At 40.1% G+C, this 26,080-nt stretch overlaps 1 non-coding gene across 1 annotated transcript; it reads left to right on the top strand.

The window, feature by feature from the left end:
• The first annotated feature begins 5,888 nt into the window (after positions 1-5,888).
• Positions 5,889-5,995, top strand: LOC112725713 (small nucleolar RNA R71). The gene has a single exon (XR_003164801.1). It is a non-coding gene; the product is annotated as a small nucleolar RNA R71 (small nucleolar RNA).
• The last annotated feature ends 20,085 nt before the right edge of the window (positions 5,996-26,080 follow it).

The raw sequence follows: 26,080 nt of genomic DNA, 5'->3' as shown, positions 1-26,080 counted from the left end.
ATTTTTGAATCAAAACATTAATTGATGATGTTATTTTCGAAAATTATGTGATAAAGATAAGAAAAAGATTTTTGAAAAATATTTTTAAAATTTTCGAAAATAACTAAGAAAAATGAAAAAGATTTGATTTTTGAAAAAGATTTTGAAAAAGATAAGATTTTTAAATTGAAAATTTGATTTGACTCATAAAAATAACTAGATTTTAAAAATTTTTGAAAAAGTCAAATCTAATTTTCAAAATTTTAAGAGAGAAAAAAGGGAAGATATTTTTTTGATTTTTGAATTTTTAATGATGAGAGAGAAAAACATGAAAATGATGCAATGCATGAAAATTTTAGATCAAAACAATGAATGCATGCAAGAATGCTATGAATGTCAAGATGAACACCAAGAACACTATGAAGATCATGATGAACATCAAGAACTTATTTTTGAAAACTTTTTTATGCAAAGAAAACATGCAAGACAACAAACTTAGAAATATTTCATGTTCAGACACTATGAATGCAGAAATGCACATGAAAAACAAGAAAAGACACAAAACAAGAAAATATGAAGATCAAACAAGAAGACTTACCAAGAACAACTTGAAGATCATGAAGAACACTATGAATGCATGAAATTTCGAAAAAATGCAAGATGAGCATGCAATTGACACCAAACTTAAAATCTGACTCAAGACTCAAACAAGAAACACAAAATTATTTTTTATTATTTTTATGATTTTATGATTTTTTTGGATTTTTCGAAAATTATTTGAAAAAAAGAAAAATAAGGATTCCAAAATTTTTAATATGAATTCCAGGAATCTTGCAATCTTAGTCTAAAGCTCCAATCTGAGGGTTAGACATGGCTTAATAGCCAGTCAAGCTTTAGAAGATATTTATACTTTCCATGTATAGAGCAACTAAGTGTGTGAGAATCAACAAGCTCTTGTGATGATAAGTTGAAACCCCAGTCCAAAAGATTAGACATGGCTTACAGCCAGCCAGGATTCAACAAATCATCATGAAACACTAGAATTCATTCTTAAAAATTCTGAAGAAAAATATATTTTTGAAAAGATTTATATTTTTTTTCGAAAACAGGTGAGAAATTTTTGAAAGGTTTTTGAAAAATTTTTGAAAATAAATCGAAAAGAAAATTACCTAATCTGAGCAACAAGATGAACCGTCAGTTGTCCAAACTCGAACAATCCTCGGCAACGGCGCCAAAAACTTGGTGCACGAAATTGTGATCTCAGGCAACGGCGCCAAAAACTTGGTACGCACGTCTTAATAAATTGTTTTTCATTCACAACTTCGATACAACTAACCAGCAAGTGCACTGGGTCGTCCAAGTAATAAAACCTTACGTGAGTAAGGGTCGATCCCACGGAGATTGTTGGTATGAAGCAAGCTATGGTCATCTTGTAAATCTCAGTCAGGCGGATAATAATTGATTATGGAGTTTTTTAAAATAAATAATAAATAGATATAAAATAAAGATAGAAATGCTTATGTATATCACTGGTGAGAATTTTAGATAAGCGTATAGAGATGCTTTCGTCCCTCTGAATCTCTGCTTTCCCGCTGTCTTCATCCAATCAGTCTTACTCCTTTCTATGGCTGGCTTTATGTAAGGACATCACCATTGTCAATGGCTACTTTTCATCCTCTCTGGAAAATGGTCCGATGCGCTGTCACTGCAAGGCTAATCGTCTGGAGGCATCACCTTGGTCAATGGCTGCATCCTATCCTCTTGTGAAAATGGTCCAAATGCTCTGTCACAGCACGGCTAATCATCTGAGGTTCTCGATCATGCTGGAATAGGATTCACCCTCCTTTTGCGTCTGTCACTACGCCCAGCAATCGCGAGTTTGAAGTTCATCACAGTCATTCAATCCCAGAGTCCTACTCAGAATACCACAGACAAGGTTTAGACTTTCCAAACTCTCATGAATGCCGCCATCAATCTAGCTTACACCACGAAGATTCTGATTAAGAGATCCAAGAGATACTCATTCAATCTAAGGTAGAACGGAAGTGGTTGTCAGGCACGCGTTCATGGGGAATGATGATGGTTGTCATGTTCATCACATTCATGTTGAAGTGCGAATGAATATCTTAGAAGTGGAATAAGTTGAATTGAATAGAAAAACAGTAGTACTTTGCATTAATCTTTGAGGAACAGCAGAGCTCCACACCTTAATCTATGGAGTGTAGAAACTCTACCGTTTGAAAATACATAAGTGAAAGGTTCAGGCATGGCCGAATGGCCAGCCCCCATGATCTCAGAACTAGGCGTCCAAAGATGTCTAATACAATAGTAAAAAGTCCTATTTATAATAAACTAGCCACTAGGGTTTACAGAAGTAAGTAATTGATGCATAAATCCACTTCCGGGTCCCACTTGGTGTGTGCTTAGGCTGAGCTTGAATGTTACACGTGCAGATGTCATTCTTGGAGTTGAACGCCAGTTTGTAACGTATTTCTGGCGTTCAACTCTGGCTTGTGACGTGTTTCTGGCGTTTAACTCCAGACAGCAGCGTAGAACTGGCGTTCAACGCCCTTTTACATCATCTAAACTCGGCCAAAGTATGGACTATTATACATTTCTGGAAAGCCCTGGATGTCTACTTTCCAACGCAATTGGAAGCGCGCCATTTTGAGTTCTGTAGCTCCAGAAAATCCACTTTGAGTACAGGGAGGTCAGAATCCAACAGCATCAGCAGTCCTTCTTCAACCTCTGAATCTGATTTTTGCTCAAGTCCCTCAATTTCAGCCAGAAAATATTTGAAATCACAGAAAAACACACAAACTCATAGTAAAGTCCAGAAATATGAATTTATCATAAAAACTAATGAAAACATCCCTAAAAGTAACCAGATTCTACTAAAAATATACTAAAAATAATGCCAAAAAGCATATAAATTATCCGCTCATCAGCTATCCTCACGGTTTCTGGACTAAAATCCAAGTATTTTTCCCGAACCATTGTGAGGCAATTCATTGGCTTCGGGTTCATACTTTGATCATGGTTCTTAGTGATCCATGCATAAGCATAGAACTCTTGAACCATTAAGATTCCGACTTGTTGGATGGGGTTGGTGAGTGTTTTCCATCCTCTTCTCTGAATCTCATGTCGGATCTCTGGATTGTCATTCTTTGTGAGTATGAAGGGGAGCTCGGGGATCACCTTTTTCTTGGCCACAACTTCATAGATTGATGGACCTTTGAGATGAACATTTCCATCTCCCATGACTCGGAGATGGAAGCAATTGCCTTCCCTTTCCTCTTTCTAGAGGTTTCTCTGGTCTTAGGTGCCATTAATGGTTATGGAAAAACAAAAAGCAAGTCTTTTTTCCACACCAAACTTAAAAGGTTTGCTCACCCTTGAGCAAAAGAAGAAAGAAGGAAGTAGAAGAAGAAGAAATGGAGGAGATGTAGGTGTATGTTGGGTTCGGCCAAGGGGGGAAGAAGTGTTTGTGAGGTGTGAAATTAATGGTTGTAAGGAGGGGTATTTATAGGGTAGGGGAGAGAGGGAATCCGTGTGGGAATGGGTGGGTTTGGGAGGGAAATGGTTTGAATTTGAATGGTGAGGTGGGTGGGGTTTTTGGGGAAGAGTGGATGGATGTGAGTGGTGAAGAGATAATGGGGAAGAGGGTAGGATTTGATAGGTGAATGGTGTTTGGGGAAGAGTGTTATGGAAGGGTGTGAAGAGGAGAGAGAGTGAGTTGAGGTAGGTGGGGATCCTGTGGGGTCTACAGATCCTGAGGTGTTAAGGATTTCTCATTCCTGCACCTTTCTGGTGTTAAATGCCCTCAGTGTGCCCTTCCTGGCGTTAAACGCCAGCTCCACTGCCTTTCCTGGCGTTAAACGCCCAGTTGATGCCCATTTCTGGTGTTTAACGCCAGCCAGACACCAGGCTCCCTTTTCTGGCATTAAACGCCAGTCTGGCTGCCCATTCTGGCGTTTAACGCCTAGAATGCTGCCAGACTGGGTGTTTAACGCCCATCCTGCTATCCTCACTGGCGTTTAAACACCAGTGAGCCAGTCCTCCAGGGTGTGCTATTTTTTATGCTGTTTTTAATTCTGCTTTAATTCTGCAGTTGTTTTTGTGACTTCACATGATCATCAACCTATAGAAAATATAAACTAACAATGGAAAATGAAATGAAAAAGTAATTAACATAGATAAATAAATTGGGTTGCCTCCCAATAAGCGCTTCTTTAATGTCAATAGCTTGACAGGAAGCTCTTACAAAACTTCACAGATACTCAGAGCATGATTGTGGCCTCCCAACACCAAACTTAGAGTTTGAATATGGGGGCTTTGCTTGACTCTGTATAGAGAGAATTGGATGAAGCTTTTTATGCTTCTTCTCCATATTTACAGAAGAAGATCCTTGAGCCTTAAACACAAGGTAGTCCTCATTTAATTGAAAGACTAACTCTCCTCTGTCCACATCAATCACAACCCTTGCTGTGGCTAGGAAGGGTCTTCCAAGGATGATGGATTCATCCTCATCCTTCCCAGTGTCTAGGATTATGAAGTCAGCAGGGATATAAAGGCCTTCAACCTTCACTAATACATCCTCTACAAGTCCATAAGCCTGTTTCATTGATTTGTCTGCCATCTCTAGTGAGATTTTTGCCGCTTGTACCTCAAATATCCATAACTTCTCCATTACAGAGAGTGCCATGAGGTTTATTCCTGACCCCAGGTCACACAGGGCCTTCTCAAAGGTCATGGTGCCTATGGTACAAGGTATTAAGAACTTTCTGGTATTCGGTTTCTTCTAAGGTAATTTCAGCTGAACCAAGGCATTCAGTTCATTGATGAGCAATGGAGGTTCATCTTCCAAAGTCTCATTACCAAATAACTTGGCATTCAGCTTCATGATTGCTCCTAGATACTGAGCAACTTGCTCTTCAGTAATGTCTTTGTTCTCTTTAGAAGAAGAATACTCATCAGAGCTCATGAATGGTAATAGGAAGTTCAGTAGAATATCTATGGTCTCTGTATGAGCCTCAGACTCCTTTGGTTCCTCAATAGGGAACTCCTTAGTGGTCAATGGACGTCCAACAAGGTCTTCCTCACTGGAAATCACTTCCTTTTCACTCTCTCTAGGTTCGACCATTATGGAGTTATTTATGGCCTTGCACTCTCTTTTTGGATTTTCTTCTGTATTGCTTAGGAGAGTACTAGGAGGAGTTTCAGTAACTCTTTTACTCAGCTGACCTGCTTGTGCCTCCAAATTTCTGACGGAGGACCTTGTCTCAGTCATGAAATTGAGAGTGGCCTTGAATAGATCAGAGACTATGGTTGCTAAGCTAGAGAGGCTCTGCTCAGAATTCTCTGTCTGTTGCTGAGAAGATGATGGAAAAGGCTTGCCATTGCCAAACCTATTTTTCCCACCATTATAGTTATTGAAGCCTTGTTGAGGCTTCTATTGATCCTTCCATAAGAAATTTGGATGATTTTTCCATGAAGGATTATAGGTGTTTCTATAGGATTCTCTGATGTAGTTCACCTCTTCCATTGCAGGGTTCTCAGGGTCATAAGCTTCTTCTTCAGAGGAGGCTTCTTTATTACTGCCAGATGCAGCTTGCAATCCAGTCAGATTCTGAGAAATCATATTGACTTGCTGAGTCAATATTTTGTTCTGAGCTAGTATGGCATTCAGAGTATCAATCTCAAGAACTCCTTTCTTCTGATTCATCCCATTGTTCACAGGATTTCTTTCAGAAGTGTACATGAACTGATTATTTGCAACCATCTCAATAAGTTCCTGGGCGTCTACAGGCGTTTTCAGATGAAGAGATCCACCAGCAGAATGGTCCAATGACATCTTGGACAACTCAGACAGACCATCATAGAAGATACATATGATGCTTCATTCTGGAAGCCTGTCAGAAGGACACTTTTTGGTTAATTGCTTGTTTCTTTCCCAAGCTTCATAGAGGGATTCACCTTTCTTCTATCTGAAGGTTTGAACTTCCACTCTAAGCTTGCTCATCTTTTGAGGTGGAAAGAATTTGGTCAAGAAAGCATTAACCAACTTATCCCAATAATTCAGGCTTTCTCTAGGTTGTGAATCCAACCATGTCCTAGCTCTGTCTCTTACAGCAAAAGGGAAAAGCATTAGTCTGTAGACCTCGGGTTCAACCCCATTGGTCTTAACAGTATCACAGATCTGCAAGAATTTAGCTAAGAACTGATGAGGATCTTCTGATGAAAGTCCATGAACTTGCAGTTCTGCTGTATTAGAGAAACTAATTGAGGCTTAAGCGCAAAGTTGTTTGCTCCAATGGCAGGAATTGAGATGCTTCTTCCATAGAACTTGGAAGTTGGTGCAGTATAGTCACCAAGCATCTTCCTTGCATTGTTGTTGGGTTCGGCTGCCATGTATGTTTTCTCTGCTTCTATTTCGAAAATTTCTGTTAAGTCCTCTCCGGAGTGTTGTACTTTAGCTTCCTCTTCAGAGTCCTTTCAGGTTCAAGATCAGCTTCAACAAGAATGTTTTTATCCCTGTTTCTACTCATATGAAAAAGAAGAGAACAAAAGGGGATAGGATCTGGAATCCTCTATGTCACAGTATAGAGATTCCTTTATGTGAGTATAAGAATAGAAGCAGAGAAGAATAAGAAGGAGAATTCAAACTCAGAGAGAGGGAGGGGGTTCAAATTATTAGTAGAAGAGAAGTGTTAGCAAATAAATAGAAGGAGATGAGAGAGAGGGAGAATTCAAATATTAGATAAAAAGAAAAGAAAAATATGTTTGTTTTTATTTTAAATATTAGTTAGTATTCAAAAATAATAAAAGAAATAAAATAAAATTAGAATTTAAAATAATTAGTTAATTAAAAAAGATTTTTGAAAAAGTGGAGGGTGATTTTTGAAAATTTAGAAGTGGAAAAGTAGTTAGGTGGTTTTGAAAACAATTTTTGAAAAGGTAAGAAGTTAGAAAAAGATTTTGAAATTAGAATTTTAAAAAGATATGATTGAAATAGATTTGATTGAAAAAGATATGATTGAGAGGATATGATTGAAAAAGATATGATTTGAAAAGATTTGATTAAAAAAGATATGATCTGAGGAAGATATGATTGAAAAGATATGATTGAAGAGGAAATTAAAAAGATTTGATTTTTAAAATTGATGACTTGACTAACAAGAAACTAAAAGATATGATTCTAGAATTCCAAGGTTGAACCTTTCTTAACAAGAAAGTAACAAACTTAAAATTTTTGAATCAAAACATTAATTGTTAGCAAGGGGTTTTGAAAAATGAGTTTTAAAAATTTTCACAAACATTAGAGGATGATATGAAAAAGATAAGAATTTAAAATTATGAATTAAAACATGAAAATTTGAAACAATTTGAATCAGAAACGAAATTACCTCCATGGTGTCATCCTGGCGTTAAACGCCCATAATGTTATCTATTCTGGCATTTAATGCCCACTTGGCTGCCATTTTGGACGTTTAACGCCCAGCAAGATACCCTGGCTGGCGTTAAACACCAGGAATCCTTCCTCACTGGCATTTTTTCTATCAGTGAGCTCTTTTTTCTGTGATTCCTCTGCTTCATGTTATGATCCTTGATTTCTCTGTATTATTACTTGAGAATATATATATTTTTTATTTTTTTGAATTTTTAATGACGAGAGAGAAAAACAACAAACTAAATGAAAAGATAAAAATTCAAGATCAAACCAATAATGCATGCAAGAGCACTTTGAATGTCAAGATGAACACCAAGAATACTTTGAAGATCATGATGAACATCAAGAACATATTTTTGAAAATTTTTAAGAAAAGAAAGATATGCAAGACACCAAACTTAGAAATTTTTAATGCTTAAACACTATGAATTTGAAAATGCATATGACAAACAACATAAAACATAAAACAAGAAATTTTAAAGATTAAACAAGGAGACTCATCAAAAACAACTTGAAGATCATGAAGAACACAATGCATGAGTTTTTCGAAAATTTAAAAGAGATTAAAACATGCAATTGACACCAAACTTAAAATTTGACTCTAGACTCAAACAAGAAACAAAAAATATTTTTGATTTTATGATGTTAAATTTTTTTTTTGTATATATTTTTTTTCTTCGAAAATTATTTTGGAGAAATAAAATAAAGACATTCAAAATTTTTAATAAGAATTCTAGGATTCATGCAGTGTCAGTCTAAAGCTCCAGTCCAAAAATTTAGACATGGCCAGATGGCCAGCCAAGCTTTAGCAAAACACTGTAAATAACAATATCAGATTTAAGAATCCATAGCCTCATGCAATGTTAGTCTAAAGCTCCGATCCAAAAGATTAGACATGGCTTAATAGCCAGCCAAGCTTTAGCATAACAAATATAGTGATGACCTTTTTTTTTTAAAAGAGAATGAAGACCTCAGTCCAAATGATTAGACATGGCTTAACAGCCAGCCAGGCTTCACATGTTTCATGAAACTCTAGAATTCATTCTTAAAAATTCTGAAGAACATTGCTATTCGAAAACTAGAAAAATAATTAATTTTTTTTTAAATTAAAATAAAAAGAAAAGAAAGCTTAAACATAAAATAAAACTACCCAATCTAAGCAACAAGATGAACCGTCAGTTGTCCAAACTCGAACAATCCCCGGCAACGGTGCCAAAAACTTGGTGCATGGAATTGTGATCCACACTTTTCACAACTCCGGTACAACTAACCAGCAAGTGCACTGGGTCGTCCAAGTAATAAAACCTTACGTGAGTAAGGGTCGATCCCACGAAGATTGTCGGCTTGAAGTAAGCTATGGTCATCATGTAAATCTCAGTCAGGCGGATTCAATTGGTTATGAGTTTTTATAATTGAAAGATAAATAAAATGTAAACTAAAATAAAGATACTTATGTAATTCATTGGTGGGAATTTCAGATAAGCGTTTGGAGATGCTCTGTTGCTCCTGAACCTCTGCTTTCCTATTGTCTTCATCCAATCATGCGTGCTCCCTTCCATGGCAAGCTTTATGATCCTCTCAGTGAAAATGGTCCGGCTACGGTTTCTGTACGGCTAATCAACTGTCGGATTTCTCGTCTCGGATGAAAAATACCAGGCACAGCTACCGTAGGGCTAATCATCTGTCGGTTCTCACTTGTGTCGGAATAAGATACATTTATCCTTTTGCATACTGTCACTACGCCCAACATTCGCGAGTTTGAAGCTCTCCACAGTCATCCCATCCCTGATCCTACTCGGAATACCACAGACAAGGTTTAGACTTTCTGGATCTCAGGAATGCTGCTAATTTATTCTAGCCTATACCACGAAGGTTCTAACCTCACGGATTCGAATGCTCTGTCATCAGGAGAGACGATTAAGATCCATGGATCAGAGACCCAAGAGAATATACTCCGACTGTCGTCCAATGACTATGTTGAACATCATGTAGACCGCTTGTGGTTGTCAGGCATGCGGATCTTGGCTAAGCGAGTAACGAAGATAGTGGGTGATTGTCACGGGTCACCCCTTCATTCTGACTTAACTGAATTAAGTACGAGAGTATATCTTGGAGAAGAAGTAGGCGTGAATTGAATAGAAAAATAATAGTACTTGCATTAATTCATGAGGATCAGCAGAGCTCCTCACCTTAATCTATGAGGTGTAGAAACTCCACCGTAGAAAATATATAAGTGATAATGGTCCAGGCATGGCCGAATGGCTAGCCTCCCTAATGGCATAAGCTATTCGAAAAATGGTTCCAAGACTGCCCATGGATCAAAAGACCCCTATACAATAATAAAAAGTGTTATTTATACTAAACTAGTTACTAGGGTTTTCAGAAATTAGGTAACTAAGTGCAGATAGTGCAGAAATCCACTTTCGGGGCCCACTTGGTGTGTGCTTGGGCTGAGCATTAAGATTTACACGTGCATAGGCCATCCTTGGAGTTAAACGCCAGCTTGGGTGCCAGTTTGGGCGTTGAACTCCCGTTCTGGTGCCAGTTCTGGCGTTTTACGCCAGAATTCTCTGGTGGGCGTTTGGATGCCAGTTTGGGCCATCAAACCTCGAGCAAAGTATGGACTATTATATATTGCTGGAAAGCCCAGGATGTCTATGTTCCAACGCAATTAAGATTGTGCCAATTGGGCTTCTGTAGCTCCAGAAAATCCATTTCGAGTGCAGGAGGGTCAAAATCCAACAGCATCTGCAGTCCTTTATCAGCCTCTAAATCTGATTTTTGCTCAGGTCCCTCAATTTCAGCCAAAAAATACCTGAAATTACAGAAAAATACACAAACTCATAGTAAAGTCCAGAAATATGATTTTTGCATAAAAATTAATAATAATATAATAAAAAGTAATTAAAATAAACTAAAAACTACCTAAAAACAATGCCAAAAAGCGGATAAATTATCCGCTCATCACACCACAATGCTCTTTCCATAAAGATCTGCATTGGGAGCAGTGTATGAGCCAAGCACTCTTCTGGGTTGTTAATTCTCAATTGGATTTACCACATTGGCATTAGTAGCATGATTGTGATCCATAGTGGACTCTGCAGCCTTGTAAAGTCTTGCTTATTGCAAATGCCGCCTCAAAGTCCTTTCAGGTTCAGGATCAAAGACTAAAAGAGGTTTGTTGTACCTGTTCCTGGTCATAAACAGACAGAAGACAAGAAAAGATGGGACTCTCTACGTCAGAGTGTAGAGAATTTCCAGTGAGATAACCTGTGTAAAATAATAAAATAAAAATACTAAATAAACTAAAGAATAAAATTGGAAAATTGTAAGTAAAATTAGGACAAAGAATTCAAAATTATTAAGAAAAATAAGTAGGAAAAATTAAACTAAAAATAACTACGGGACACCAAACTTAATTTCAGAAATTACGGAAAAATAATAGTGCTAATTTTCGAAAATGGTAAGCAAGAAGTGAATAAAATTAAAACTAAAATGCCTAATATAAGCAATCAAACAACTAATACTTGTCAATCACAGTCAATCCCGACAACGGTGCTGATGGGTGAAAATTGAATTTCACACACAAAACTCACAGGCAAGTATACCGGATCGCATCAAGTAGTAATAACTCACAAGAATGAGGTCGATCCCACAGGGATTGATGGGTCAAGCAATTTTAGTGGGTGATTAGTTTAGTCAAGCCAACATTGGTGAATTGGGTGAAATTGAGAAACAGAATGTAAATGACAAGGAATTTAAGGTTGCAGAATGTAAATGGGCAGAAAACTTAAAGAACGAGAAAAGTAAATTGCAGAAGATCTAACTTGCAGAAAGTAAATTGACAGAATCTTAAAGAACAAGAAATGTAGATTGCAGCAAATGTAAAAGGGATTGGGTGCAGAGAATTGAGATAGAATTGAAAGATATAAAGTGCAATAAACTAAAGAGCTCTCAGATGAGAAAATTCAGAAACAGATCAATTCAATATCAAAACAGAAATGCAGAAGTGTAGAAGAATTAAAAACAGCAAGAAGACTTAGATCAATTCTGAAATCCTCAAGAGAAATTAAAAATTTCAATGAAATAGCAAAAACAGAAAGGAAGCCAAAAGCTCGATTGCTCTCTCGATCAAAACAGAAAGGAAATTGCAGAGGTAAGAAAATGAAACAGAAAGCAACACTCAGATCTATTCTCCAATTCTTTAAATTCAAAAGTGAAAATTAAAAGAGAGTTCTCTATTCTACTTCTACTCCTACTGCTCTCTATTAGAGCCAGCCTTCCTTGAAAATGAAACAGATGCCTTAATATAGGCTTCGCAAAATAAAAATGAAATTGAAATTGAAAACAAATTACAATTAAATGAAATTCCTAATCTAACTGATCCTTGTGGCTTTGAGTGATGTCAATTGGGCCTTGTTTGCTTTGGATTTAAATGAGAGTGGATCTGGATGCATTTGGTAACTTGGGTCTGTGCAGAATTGGATCCAAGATGGCACTTGATTGAAAATGACCAAGGGTGCTAGCTCCAGTGGAGCGCTCAGTGAGAAAAGGTAACGTAGCGCTCACTAGCCCCTTGTGTCAAGCCTCGAGCCTTGCCTCCTTGGTGTATACATAGCGCTCAGTGAGTGATTCCAACGCAGCGCCCCTTGCTTCCTCTTGTTTTCCTCTTCGAACCTTGGTGAGCGCTGCTTCCTTGACGCCTTTTTGTTGCGCCTTGCTTTCCCTTGTTTGAGGGCCCGAGAAAGTGAAAAGAATTCAACGTAGCGCTCCCTTTCTTCCTTGGATGAGCGCTCCGTTAATTCATTTTCACGTTACATGCAAATTTTTTTATTGGCTTCATTAACAATGCCAAGCGTTCATCCATTTCAAGGCTAGCATTCATTCATGATGGCATTGATAATTAACATTTCATGCAACGTTTCATGCATTCATTTATTTTAATTAATAATAAAATGCATGCATGCATATGTTTACTTTATGCATTAACGTAACTTGATTTGCCAAATGGGCATTAGTAATGCTTTCATGCATGCACGCTTTAATTATTAATAATGCATGCATGAGGCATCATTAAATGCCACGGCTCCATGGTTATGGGCCACGCTTTTAAAAGCGTGGCCTAAGGTTCCAAAGCGTGCCTCAATTCTAAAATGTGCCCAAAATTCCTCTTTTCTTCTTTTTAGTTTATTTTGTGCTTTTTTGCTTCTTTTTCTTCTTATTTCCTACAAAGTTCATAAAATCAAAAGATCAAAGAAATATACCATTTAAGCACAAAAGAATGCAATATTTAAGCACTAATAATCAATTCTTTTTATGAAAAAGCATAGAAAAACATGACATGATGACATGTCATCACAACACCAAACTTAAACCATGCTTGTCCCCAAGTAAGAAAAGAATCATGCAATAAAGATTGACAATCCAAGGTAAGAAGAATAGCAACTCAATGTTCATGGTTGGCTAGTTTTCTATGCATGCCACAATCACAAAAGAAATATAAATGATTGATGCTTCTATCTAGCTCAATTTATGAAATCTTTTCCTTATAATTCTCCCTTGAAACAAGCTTTTGATTTTCTTATTAGCTTCTCCTTTTGGGTGTTTTGCCCCATGAGTTGATAACAAAGCTACGACTCTAAATGCTTTGTTTTCAAGTATTACCACTTGATACACAAGCACCACAAGCATTTAATTAGAGGACTTCTTTAAGCTCATTTGTTTCTTTTCTTTACTCTCTAATCATTGATGCTCAGAGCCTTGAGCTTTGATGGAGTGCTTTTGCACTTGAGCCCAGCCTTGACTTCTAAGTGTTTTGTTTTCAAGCTTTTCGCTTGATACATAAACACCACAAGTACTTGACAATTGTCATTGGTACTCAGAGCCTTCAGCTTTCTCATTCTTTCCCTTTTTCTTTTCTTGCCTTAACTGCATTTGCTTCCTTCAAGGTTTTTATGATTTCAAAAGATTTCACAAAATGTACTAGATGAAAACTTCAATTAAATAAAATCCAATGCAATTGAGCAACGATTAACCATACTAGCCTTCCAATACTTGTATGCACATGCTAAGTTCTTCTTTAATTCCTTGTTTGTTTATGATCATGATACTTTACTGCTTTGAACTTTACAAAACTCAAGTTGGTAGTTATAATGGCATAGCAACATGTTACAGATCAAAATTCAGGCTATGCTTATTCATACACACATGTAAACAGAGAAGATAAAGACAATCATGCAATTTAAAGTGTTGGAAACAAATGAGAGGAACAGAAACTTTACAACCTTGTAATTCATCTTCTCTATTATTGTCATTTCCCTCTCATTCTTTTCCTTCTCATACCAAACTCAGAATGCTTGCAATAATTGATTTGCATAGGCCTTTTGACGAATGGGGACCACTATTGTTGTTGGGTATGGCGCCAACTCAAGTTTGGTGTGGAGTGGACAACAAGCATTCCTTGATTGTGGCGTCAAACTTGAGTGAACTCAAGTTTGGCGTGGAAGTGTATGCATGTGTTCCTTGGAGGCTTTTGAGTTGGCGCCAAACTTGAGCTTCCTCATGTTTGACGTGAAGTGGTCCATCCGAAATGTAAGAAAAGGGTATACTATTATATATCGTTGAAAAGATCTGGAAGTTAGCTTTCCAATGCCGCTAAAGTCATGTCAATTAAACCTTTGTAGCTCAAGGTATTTCTGTTTGAGTGAAAAGAGGTCGGGGTTGACATCATCATTCGCTTTCTTCCTTTTCTGCTACAAAACTCCGTCAAATCCATCAGAATGCTACATGAAATAAATAGAAATTACAAACAACTCAAAGTAGCATTCATAGTGGCTAAAGGTAATTAAAGATTAATTAAACTCAACAATTTGAATGCAAATTCACTAGGAAAAGATAGAGAAGATGGTTACGCATCAGTTTTCTCATCAAACTTCTCAACCTGGTAGCCATAATCTTGGTTATCACTTTGTAAGACACATTACAGAGGCTTGTGGGTCGCATTTGCCGGAGGTTGGTCACTGGTTTAGTTTTGGGAATCAGTGTAATGAGAGTTTCATTGATATCTGATGAATCCATATTTGATGATGATTTTTGGTTAGAATTGAATGGATTTCCTCGTATAAACTTGCACTTATTCCCTTGAATAGCATGCTTTTGAACTTTCCTCCCAATTTGTGCTTGATTAAGAAAACATGCTCTTTTGTGCCTAATTTAGCCTTTTTTTTCATTTGCCTTCCATTCGATGCCTTGATGTTGTTTGTGAGTGATTTCAGATGTATAAGGTAGGAACGACTTGGAGAAAATGGAAGAAGAGCATGCAAAGTGGAGGAAGCATGAAGAATCAAAGGAGATGAGTACAGAGACGTGTGCATACGCACAACCATCAAATCAGAGACACGCATGCGGGTGGACCACTTTGAGCGCATCGCGCGGTCATTCAGAGTATCACCTAGTGTGCGTGCGCATAGCTACTTCTGCTTACGCACAGGAAGAGATTTCGCAAAGTGTGCGGACGCACAAGTCTGTGCGTACACACAGGTGTCCGCACATGCATTAATTAAAATGGCACGTGACTCGCGATTTTGGTGGATTGGAGGCCTATTTCTGAAGCCATTTAGCTCATATTGAAGGAAAAATGAGGACAATAACATAGCATATCATTAGGGTAGTTGTTCATACCCTGGGTCGAGCTGTCCGACCCAGGATGTTCGACAGACAAAGCGACCGACCTCTTCAGGTCAGGACAACCCGACCTCTTTCCAAAGAGCTCGACCAAGTCACCAGGAAAGCCCAAAGAAGGGCCCAAATAGAGGAACATGCCCCAAATCCTAAGGCGGCCCAAGTCTACAGAGAGAAGGGCGGTTCCCTTGAAGATAAGATGACCTCACTTGAAGATAAGATAAAGATAAGATAAGATAACTAACTTATCTTATCCACAGAAGGTCACATCTCACCATTATAAATACACTGGAGCACCCAGGTATAACTCATACTCTGATTCTACTCAATACCTGCTTAATACCCTTGCTAACTTAAGCATCGGAGTCCCTTGCAGGTACCCCCCACCCTCCGGGGACGAAGGATTAGCACCATCACCAAGTCCAACAAGTCGGACACAACAGCTCCGACCAGCACAGAAGATCTTGTCCGAGATCGACCTACAGTTTCAGGTAACCCTCGGAACATTGGCGCCGTTGCCGGGGAACCTGGAAATCATCCCATCACCATGGCGGACGACCATGACAACGACCACGATTCAGGTCTGGAAGATAACACCGCACAAGAACGCGGATGTCACGCTACAAGATACCCTGAAAACCAACAAGGACAAAGACTCACCAAATTCCGGGGCAATAGAAGCGCTCTTAGATCGCCTAAAACAACTTGAAAAAGAAACCCAACAACAACGAGAAATCGGAAAAGATCTACAAAGAGAGGTGCGACGACGTCGAGAATTGGAAGAAAAACTACAGCAATTGGAAGCCGATCTTAAATTAAAAGTCCCCCGGGCCAATCCTGAAGAAAATTCCCGCAAAAAGCAAGACCCGTTCACCAGGGAAATCATGAAAACCAAAATTCCAAAAGACTTCAAACTCCCAGATATGACCCTATACGATGGCACCACGGACCCCAATCACCACCTCAGCAACTTCAGAAGCAGAATGTACCTTACCGACGCCCCAAATGTTGTTCGCTGTAAAGCCTTTCCAACAACTCTCACAAAGACAGCAATCCGATAGTTCGACAACCTACCCCCAAAGTCCATCTCAAGCTTTGATGACCTAGCTAAAAAATTCTTAGCCAGATTCTCCATTCAGAAAGATAAGGCCAAGCACGCCCCCAGCTTACTAGGGATCAAACAAGGAGATCGGGAGAGCCTCCGCAACTACATGGAAAGATTCAACAAAACGTGCATGGACATACAAAGTTTACCAACAGAAGCCGCCATCATGGGACTCATCAACGGCCTGCAAGAAGGACCTTTTAGCCAATTTATATCAAAGAAGTACCCGACCTCCTTAGACGAAGTACAGGAACGAGCAGAAAAAATATATCAACATGGAAGAAAACGCTCGGTTAGGAGAGACCTCAAAATCGGGGACCTCCTACCGAGACAAAGACAAGGAATCCAAGAGAAAAGAAGATCGACAAGGGGAGAAAATAAAAAAATACCACTCCTCTCAGGGCATCCCTGGTCGAGATATACAAAGAAGTCTGCCATACAGAAAAAATCCCCCCAGCACGGCCACTCAAAGGAAAAAAGGGAGGAGGAAACCGGAAGGAATATTGTGAATACCATCGAGTCCGTGGACACTCCACAAATGAATGCTTCGACTTAAAAAATATCATAGAAAAATTGGTGAGAGAAGGAAAATTAGATCGATTTCTGGCCACCCGAGATGATGATCAAAGAAAAAGACGAAGGGATGAAGATACCGAGCGAACTGAACGATCACCCCGGACACCAGAGAGACATGTCCACATGATACATGGCGGATTTGCAGGAGGTGGGATCTCCAAATCATCTCGCAAAAGATATCTCAAAGAAGTATATCATGTCGAGGGAAAGGAGGAAGCACTCAACATCCCGGCAATAACATTCACTAAAAGAGGACGCCTCCGGCATCATCTCAGGACACGACGATCCCATGGTCATCACCATCATATTGGCAAACACCAATCTACACCGCACCTTAATAGACCAAGGGAGTTCCGCCGATATCTTATTCAAAACAGCCTTCGATAAACTCGGCTTAGAAGAAAAAGAACTTAAAGCATATTCAAACAGTCTGTTCGGACTAGGAGATACCCCTGTTCAACCGCTGGGATACATACTACTATATACAACCTTCGGAAAAGGGAGCCAATCCAGGACCCTCAGAATAGACTACATCGTGGTCGATGTAAGTTCAGCTTACAATGCTCTCAAAGGTCGGACAACACTCAACCAACTTGGCGCGATAGTCTCGACCCCACATCTATGTATGAAATTCCCCACTACGAAAGGAATAGCCACGATAAAAGCAGATCAAAAGATGGCACGTCGCTGTTATAACAAAAGCCTAAACCTCAGAGGCAGGGGAGAAGAGTTCCACACAATCGAGCTGGGCGGAGTCCAACGACGAGAAGAGCTTCGTCCACAACCAGAAGGTACGATAGAGAAGATTCAGATCGGAGATACTTCAGAAAAAATAACCAATATCGGCACAATCCTAAGAGAAGATTCAAAAGAATTACTAATACAATTCTTACGAGATAATGTTGATCTCTTCGCGTGGAAAGCCGCAAACATGCCAGGAATAGACCCTAAGCTAATGAGCCATAAGTTGGCGGTCTATCCAGGATCTCGGCCGGTACAGCAGAGACGAAGAAAACTTGGGCCAGAGCGATCCCAGGCTGTGGAAGAACAAGTACAAGCACTACTGGAAGCAGGATTCATAAGAGAAGTCAAATACCCACTATGGCTAGCCAACGTCGTCTTGGTGAAAAAATCAAATGGGAAGTGGCGAATGTGCACCGATTACACCGATCTCAACAAAGCTTGTCCAAAAGATCCATATCCACTCCCAAGTATTGACGTTCTAGTAGATGCTTCCTCTGGATATAGATATCTCTCATTTATGGACGCTTACTCGGGGTACAACCAAATCCCCATGTACCCACCAGATCAAGAAAAGACCTTGTTCTTAACACCGAAAGCAAACTACTGCTACATTGTGATGCCTTTCGGTCTTAAGAACGCAGGAGCTACTTATCAAAGGCTAATGAATAAAGTCTTCTCGGATCACATCGGAAAGGTCATGGAAGTCTACGTGTACGACATGCTAATAAAAATACAAAGCGAAGAGACATTATTGTCCGATCTGGCCCAAGTGTTCGACACCATAAGAAAGCATGACATGCGACTCAATCCCGCGAAATGCACCTTTGCAGTAGAGGCGGGCAAATTCTTAGGTTTCATGCTCACACAAAGAGGAATTGAAGCAAATCCAGATAAGTGTCAGGCCATACTCAACATGAAGAGCCCAACCTGTGTCAAAGAAGTACAGCAACTCAATGGGAGATTGGCCGCCCTATCCTGATTCCTAGCAGGAGCTGCGATAAGATCTCTCCCCTTCTATGCTACTTTAAGAAAGGGAAAATAGTTCAAATGGACAATAGAATGTGAGCAAGCCTTCCAAAACTTTAAGAAGTTCTTAGGATGGCCACCTATCCTATCTCGACCACGAGAAGGAGAACCACTCATATTATATCTCGCAGTAAGAAGCCGGGCAATAGCCTCAGCACTAGTCAGAGAAGACGAGAATGGACAACAACCCGTATACTTCATCAGCAAAGCACTACAGGGATCCGAGCTGAACTACCAAAAAATAGAAAAATTCGCCTATACTCTCATTTTAACATCCCGACGACTCCGCCCTTACTTCCAGGCTCACACCATTAAGGTTCGAACTAACCAGCCCCTAAAAGGAATATTGCAGAAAACAGATTTAGCAGGCAAAATTCTACAATGGGCAGTCGAGCTGTCAGAATTCGACCTCCAATACGAAGCTCGGACGGCCATCAAATCACAGTATCTGGCCGACTTCATCGCAGAATTCACAGATGTCCTGGAAACCGTCACAGAATGGAACCCCTATGTGGACGGTTCTTCAAATAAAACTGGAAGCGGCACAGGCATAATAATAGAAAGCAACCAAGGAACCCAAGTCGAGCTCTCTCTCAAGTTCGGGTTCCCGGCCTCAAACAACCAGGCGGAATATGAAGCATTGTTAGCTGGTTTGAAGCTGGCTGAAGAGGTGGGAGCTCAAAAACTCAACATTTACAGCGATTCACAAGTGGTCACATCACAAATAACAGGGAGCTACCAAGCCAAAGATCCCACCATGAAAAAGTATTTGGATAAGACCAAGGAACAGCTCGGACAAATCGGGGAATATAAGATCTGCCACATCCCCCGCGAACAAAATGCACGGGCTGACGGACTCTCGAAACTAGCCAGCACCAAACCAGGCGGCAACAATAGAAGCCTCATCTAGGAAATGTTACAGAACCCGTCAATATCGGAAGAAGAAGAAGTCCTAGCCATAGTAAACCAGGACCAAGGATGGATGACCCCCATAATCAACTACCTCAAAATAGGAACACTTCTCACAGAAGAAAAGGAAGCAAAGAGGCTAAAAAGGGAGGCACAGTACTACACCATCATAAACAACATCCTGTACAAAAGAGGGATCTCAGTACCATTATTAAAATGCGTACCGACCTCCCACACAAAGGAAGTGTTAGAAGAAGTACTCGGCGGCATTCGTGGCAATCATCTTGGAGCACGGGCCCTCGCCAAAAAAGTACTTTGAGCAGGGTTCTATTGGCCAACATTACAGAAAAAAGCCACGGAATTTGTAAAAACATGTCCACCATGTCAGAAACATGCCAACTTTCACATCGCCCCGCCAGAAGAGCTCATCAGCGTAACTTCGCCTTGGCCGTTTTCAAAATGGGGACTCGATCTTCTCGGCCCCTTTCCCCAGGGGTCAGGACAAGTTAAATTCCTCATAGTAGGGGTAGATTACTTTACAAAGTGGATCGAGGCAAAGCCCCTAGCCAACGCTACCGCCCAAAGAAGCTGGAAATTCCTATATAGAAACATTGTCACAAGGTTCGGAGTCCCATATTCAATAACCACAAACAATGGCACTCAATTCACAGATGCAGGCTTCAGAAAACTAGTGGCCGACTTGAATATAAAGCACCAGTACACCTCCATCGAACATCCACAGGCCAATGGATAGGCCGAAGCCGCCAACAAAGTCATATTGGCCGGGTTAAAATAGAGATTACAAGATGCAAAGGGAGCCTAGGCAGAAGAGCTTCCACAGGTCCTATGGGCATATCGAACGACGCCACATTCGACCACAAAAGAATCCCCCTTCCGGTTAGCATACGGAATAGAGGCAGTGATTCTAGTTCACCTAGAGTAGTTCATTACAATGAGGGAGCAAACTCCCAACTTCAGAGGGAAGAGCTCGACCTACTACCTGAAATCCAAGAAAGAGCTCAGATCAGGGAGGAAGCTCTAAAGCGCCGAATGGCTTCCAGATATAATCAAAAGGTAGTACCGAGAAGTTTTGCAGAGAACAATCTTATCCTAATCCGAAATGATATTAGAACAACTCGACCAGGAGAAGGAAAGCTGGCAGCAAACTGGAAAGGACCCTACCGAGTTATAGAAGTACTTGGGAAGGGCTACTACAGACTGTCCGAACTCGATGGACGAGAGCTTCCCAGATCATGGCACGCCTGCAACCTAAGAAGGTACTACAGTTAGAAAAGGTAAAGGATCTCATTATTGGATGCACTCTTTTTCCTGAAAAGGTTTTTTAATGAGGCACCAGGTTGAGACCTAGACACTATCCGACTTAAAAGGGATGAAAAAATTCCCACATATATATATTTCGCACTTTTCTTTGAATAAAATTTATTTAGATATTCTACAAGATTTCAAGACACATTAATCTGAAGTATTCATCGTCCGATTATAAAGCAACAGATCAGCAGAAAGTGAAAAACAATTTCACTGCACGATCACGATAAAGATAACCGTCCGATAAAGGTGAAAACGCGATTCACCCAAAAGACGATCTAAAGATGCCAACCACTTTCTACAAATCGGCAAAGATGAACACAGAATAATGTAAGAAGTTATCGAAAGCAATCCAAAAAAGAACCTGACGAGGTCTTACGGATAGCTAAAATAATAACTTAAAGACTGGCCCACGTTCAGAAGTCGGACCAAGTCAACCCAAGTTATAAGTAAACCCTGGAAAGAGGTCTGGCCAACCCTCTTAAAGAGGATTACTTTAACTTAAGAAGAGATCGACCTAACGAAGTCGGTTTCCTACAAAATGAAGTTATAAAAGTAATCCCTTAAAGAGACCTAACAAAGGTCCAAGAAAGAGGATTACAAAAATAACTTAGAAAGAGATCGGCCTAACGAAGTCGGTTTGCTACAAAATGAAGTTATAAAAGTAATCCCTGAAAGAGACCTGACAAAGGTCTAAGAAAGAGGATTACAAAAATAACTTAGAAAGAGATCGACCTAACGAAGTCGGTTTCCTACAAAACGAAGTTATAAAAGTAGTCCCTGAAAGAGACCTGACAAAGGTCCAAAAAAGAGGATTACAAAAATAACTTAGAAAGAGATCAACCTAACGAAGTCGGTTTCCTACAAAACAAATTTATAAAAGTAATCCCTGAAAGAGACCTGACAAAGGTCCAAAAAAAGGATTACAAAAATAACTTAGAAAGAGATCGACCTAACGAAGTCAATCTCCTACAAGTTATAAAAAGTAATCCCCAAAGGAAACCTAATAAAGTTCCTAGAAAAGGGATTACAGAAATAACTTAGAAGGGGACCAACGCAAAAAAATTGGTTACGGAGCGTACGAAAGCGAGAAAACTGAGAAACAAGTCGGACCCACATAGACACAAACTCAAAGGATCCAAGCCATAAACAAAACGCACAAAGCAATCCCAAGAAGTCGAGCTGCAAGGTTCCAGCATTCTCAGAAAGCAGAAGAGAAAACAAGTCAAAAACCTTGATATAATCCACAAAGTTATAAAAGCCTCGGCGGCCATCAACACCTACCAAAGATAGCGAGCTACTCTTTGTTTTTCAAAATAAAAGTTGCTAAAACAAGTAACTAGAAACCGTCAGCAAAATAAACAAAGTTTTAAAGAGCCCACAAGCCGGGCCAACTACATAAATATCTAGAAAGAGATCAGCAAGCATCAGGAGCCTTCTTGGCATCATCAGGACAAGGAGAAGGAGGACGAGTCTGAATAGGCACAGCGTCTATAGTTCCATCCTCCCGGTTCAGAACCTAGCAATCCGAATTAGGTGCAACCGGAGGAACAGAAGAGGTCGACACTTTGGCAGAGGACACAGGAGGAGGATCAGCATCATCATCACCATCGTCATCAGGGACAATCTTGCCATCCCTGACAACGTTGTCCAGGCTGAAAGGGGGTGAGATTGGCCTCGGGAGCAATGACCCGAACTTGCTCCTTCAAGTTCTCGTAAGCAGCAGTCACGCTGTCAACGAGATGACCTTGGAGTTCAGAATAATCTTCCCGGGCATTGTTCAACTCCTCCCTCAGGCGCATCACCTCCCGATAAGTCGTAACGTAACTCTCCTTATGCATCAAGGCTGTGTCCTCGGCCAACCTCAAAGAAGCTGCCAGTGAAAGGGAACTCGCCTTCTCATTCTCTAGATCCTTCTCCAACTTGGTCACCTTTAATTCAAATTCCTCCTTCAGCCCCTTCATCCGGTCAAACTCCTGCTTTGCCTCCTCCATAAATGCCTTGGTAGCATGGAGAGGAAGATTCTGAGCAGTCCGGTATATAGCAGCCGCCATATACGCCATCTGTACGTGATTTCGGGCCATAAATTCCAAATGATGGAGGATGGACACATCGTCCATGGAGAGGGTACCATAGAGACCGATTTGCTGATCCACAAATTTAATGGCATTAAAATCGGGAGCATTGAGGTTGAAAGGCTCAGCTGTTTTTTGTTTTTTATTGGGAAGAGCAACAGAAGGAGCAGCAGAAGTAGGGTGAGGATCCACCAGACAAACTCGGGGAGTAGGGATCACCTTCTTCACCCCAGGAGAACTCGGCACCGACGGCTTCACGTGCACTTGGGAGGATCCTTCCCCAGCCGCCTTGGCCAAGATGTTTTTGGCAGCAGTCGCCCTCTGCGCTCTTTTAAAAGCTTTCATGGATTCATTATTCTTCATCGCCTTTGCAAATAAAACAGAAATTAAGCTACAAGTCGAAAAAGACAGTTATGAGTAATATAGAACAGATAAAAAAGGAAACACAAAATACCCAGCTCAGTTTGAAGAAAAGAGGGATTGGTTAGAAATTTCTTTGTGTCGAGATGGGGAGGTTGACCCCAGTGTTCTTCCAAGACAGTCACAAAGGCTCGCTCAGCCTCATCCAACATTTCCCACGTATATCGGGACACCCTCACATCTTTTTGCCATTCCAAAGGAAAAGCAGGCTCGTCATTTTCATCTAGAAAGAAGGGCCGAGCTCCTTCAACAGCTCGGATCTTGAAAAAGTAGTTTTTAAAATCACGGAATGACTCGTCAAACATGGAAAAAACCTTCTTTCCTTGGGTAGAGCGGAAGGAGACCCAAGCTGCCTTCTTTTTTACCACTCCAGGTTTAGTCAAGACAAACAGATAGAAAAAGAGAGATTGGGAAGCAGGGATACCAAAACCATTACACAACAATTGAAAAATCTTTATGAAACCCCAGGAATTAGGGTGAAGTTGAGAGGGAGCGACATTACAGGACCATAACAGGTTGATCTCAAATTTAGTAAAGGGAAGGGTGATGCCCAGCTGACCAAAGAAAAAGTCATAAACATAGAAGAAAGGGCGATCGTCAACAACCCGAGTAGAGAAGCAGACTCTCTCGTCAGAAGAGGGAGGGACAAGTTCATAGTTCTTCTCATCACCAGGATTACTACAGACACTATGGAACTACCTAAGCTGCGCGCAAAACTCAGAATCAACCAGAGAGACACACATAAGAACCATCGAGTCCACCCAATTGGCCATGCCCTCAGGGACCTGGGAAGGCATCTCTACAACGTTGTTTCGGGAAGACATGAGGCCAACTAAAATCCTACAAAAAGAAAAGAAGAGCGGATTACTTTAGAAAAACATCTCGGATGAGGGGCAAAACAACTCGACGAACGGACAAACAGAGAAGGAAAACCCCAAGACTCAAGCCAAAAGTCCTAGGGCATCCCTTGGAGGCAGTAACAAAGCAAGGTTTTTTAGGAAATCTCTACAGCTCACCTCCTGACACTCATCAAAAAGAAAATAAAGTCTCAAAGGATACAAAGAAAGTAAAAACGCGAAGACTCCACTCTTCTACAGTTCATTGTCAAAAACACCAAAAATGCCAAGCAGAAAAATAGCAAAGAAACAAACTTTCCCAGAATCAAGAAAAAATCGTCATCGAAGGCGCAACCAGAAGCGGCGACAACATGCAAAAGCCCTAAAAAAAAAAGATTCAAGCAACGAGAAAGGCAAAAAGACTCGCACCAAAAACGAAGAAATTCCAGAACACGCAACAATCAGGCATGGTAAAAACAGAAAGATCCCAACTTTCTCTGAGCAAAATTCAAACTTTCTACATACATATAAAGAAACAGAGGAAGAAAAATCGAACCTGGAGAAATAGAAGAAAACCTCAAAGGAAAGCCGAAGAGCAGAAGCAACAAAGCCACCCCTCGAAGCGAAAAACTGCAAAGATAGAAGGAGAAAATCTGGAAATCACCCTTCTTCCACAGAGAGCAATGACAGAACAGACGTTGCGGGAAGAAATTACGAAAGAAACAGAAAATGAGAGAGTAAAGGGAGAAGTTACAAAGAAGAGCGAAGAAGAGAAACCATTTTTAATTGAGAAAATTCAAAATAAAAGCCAGGAGAAAACGGGGCAATTAATACCAATTAATGAAGGTATTAAACCCTTTCACGTTCCCAAAAGCAAAGCGCTGATATAAAAGCGCGCGCTTTTAGAGAAAAATGTTCTACATTCAAAAGATTCTACAAAAGGAAGAAGTCGACAAAATGCTTGAGTTTGGCTTCGTCATAAAAGGACCGAAGTCAAAAACTCGACCTCAACAAAAAGACCGAGCTCAAGCAGGGGCACTGTTCATACCCTGGGTCGAGCTGTCCGACCCAGGATGTTCGACAGACAAAGTGACCGACCTCTTCAGGTCAGGACAACCCGACCTCTTTCCAAAGAGCTCGACCAAGTCACCAGGAAAGCCCAAAGAAGGGCCCAAATAGAGGAACACGTCCCAAATCCTAAGGCGGCCCAAGTCTACAGAGAGAAGGGCGGTTCCCTTGAAGATAAGATGACCTCACTTGAAGATAAGATAAAGATAAGATAAGATAACTAACTTATCTTATCCACAGAAGGTCACATCTCACCATTATAAATACACTGGAGCACCCAGGTATAACTCATACTCTGATTCTACTCAATACCTGCTTAATACCCTTGCTAACTTAAGCATCGGAGTCCCTTGCAGGTACCCCCCACCCTCCGGGGACGAAGGATCAGCAACATCACCAAGTCCAACAAGTCGGACACAACAGCTCCGACCAGCACAGAAGATCTCGTTCGAGATCGACCTACAGTTTCAGGTAACCCTCGGAACAGTAGTCTAGTAGTAGTGGTAGGAAGCTTTAGTATAGTTTTTCTTTAACTTTTTTATCATCTCTATTAGGGTTTATATTAGGGTTTTATATTCAAGTGCCATTTTCATTTTTGATCTTGGATTTTGCTAGCTTCCATTGTAAGTATATCTTTGTTATTACTCTTTATAGTTATATTGTTCTTACTCTTTCTTATAATTCAAGTTATAGTTCAATTTTCCTTCTCTTTTGCAGTTTTAATTTCTTGTTGATGAATTTGATGTTTGATATTTGTTTCATGCTTTCTTGTGTTATTCTTGTTGATTGAGATCATTTGATGCTTTTAGTTTCAAGCTTTTTCTCATTTTTCCCATGTTTAATTTTTTTGCCCACCAAGTGTTTGACAAAATGTCAACCATGGTTT

The sequence above is a fragment of the Arachis hypogaea genome, chromosome 11 (genome assembly GCF_003086295.3).
Source record: "Arachis hypogaea cultivar Tifrunner chromosome 11, arahy.Tifrunner.gnm2.J5K5, whole genome shotgun sequence".
Classification (NCBI taxonomy): Eukaryota; Viridiplantae; Streptophyta; class Magnoliopsida; order Fabales; family Fabaceae; genus Arachis; species Arachis hypogaea.
This window is presented reverse-complemented; position numbering and strand designations above follow the sequence as displayed.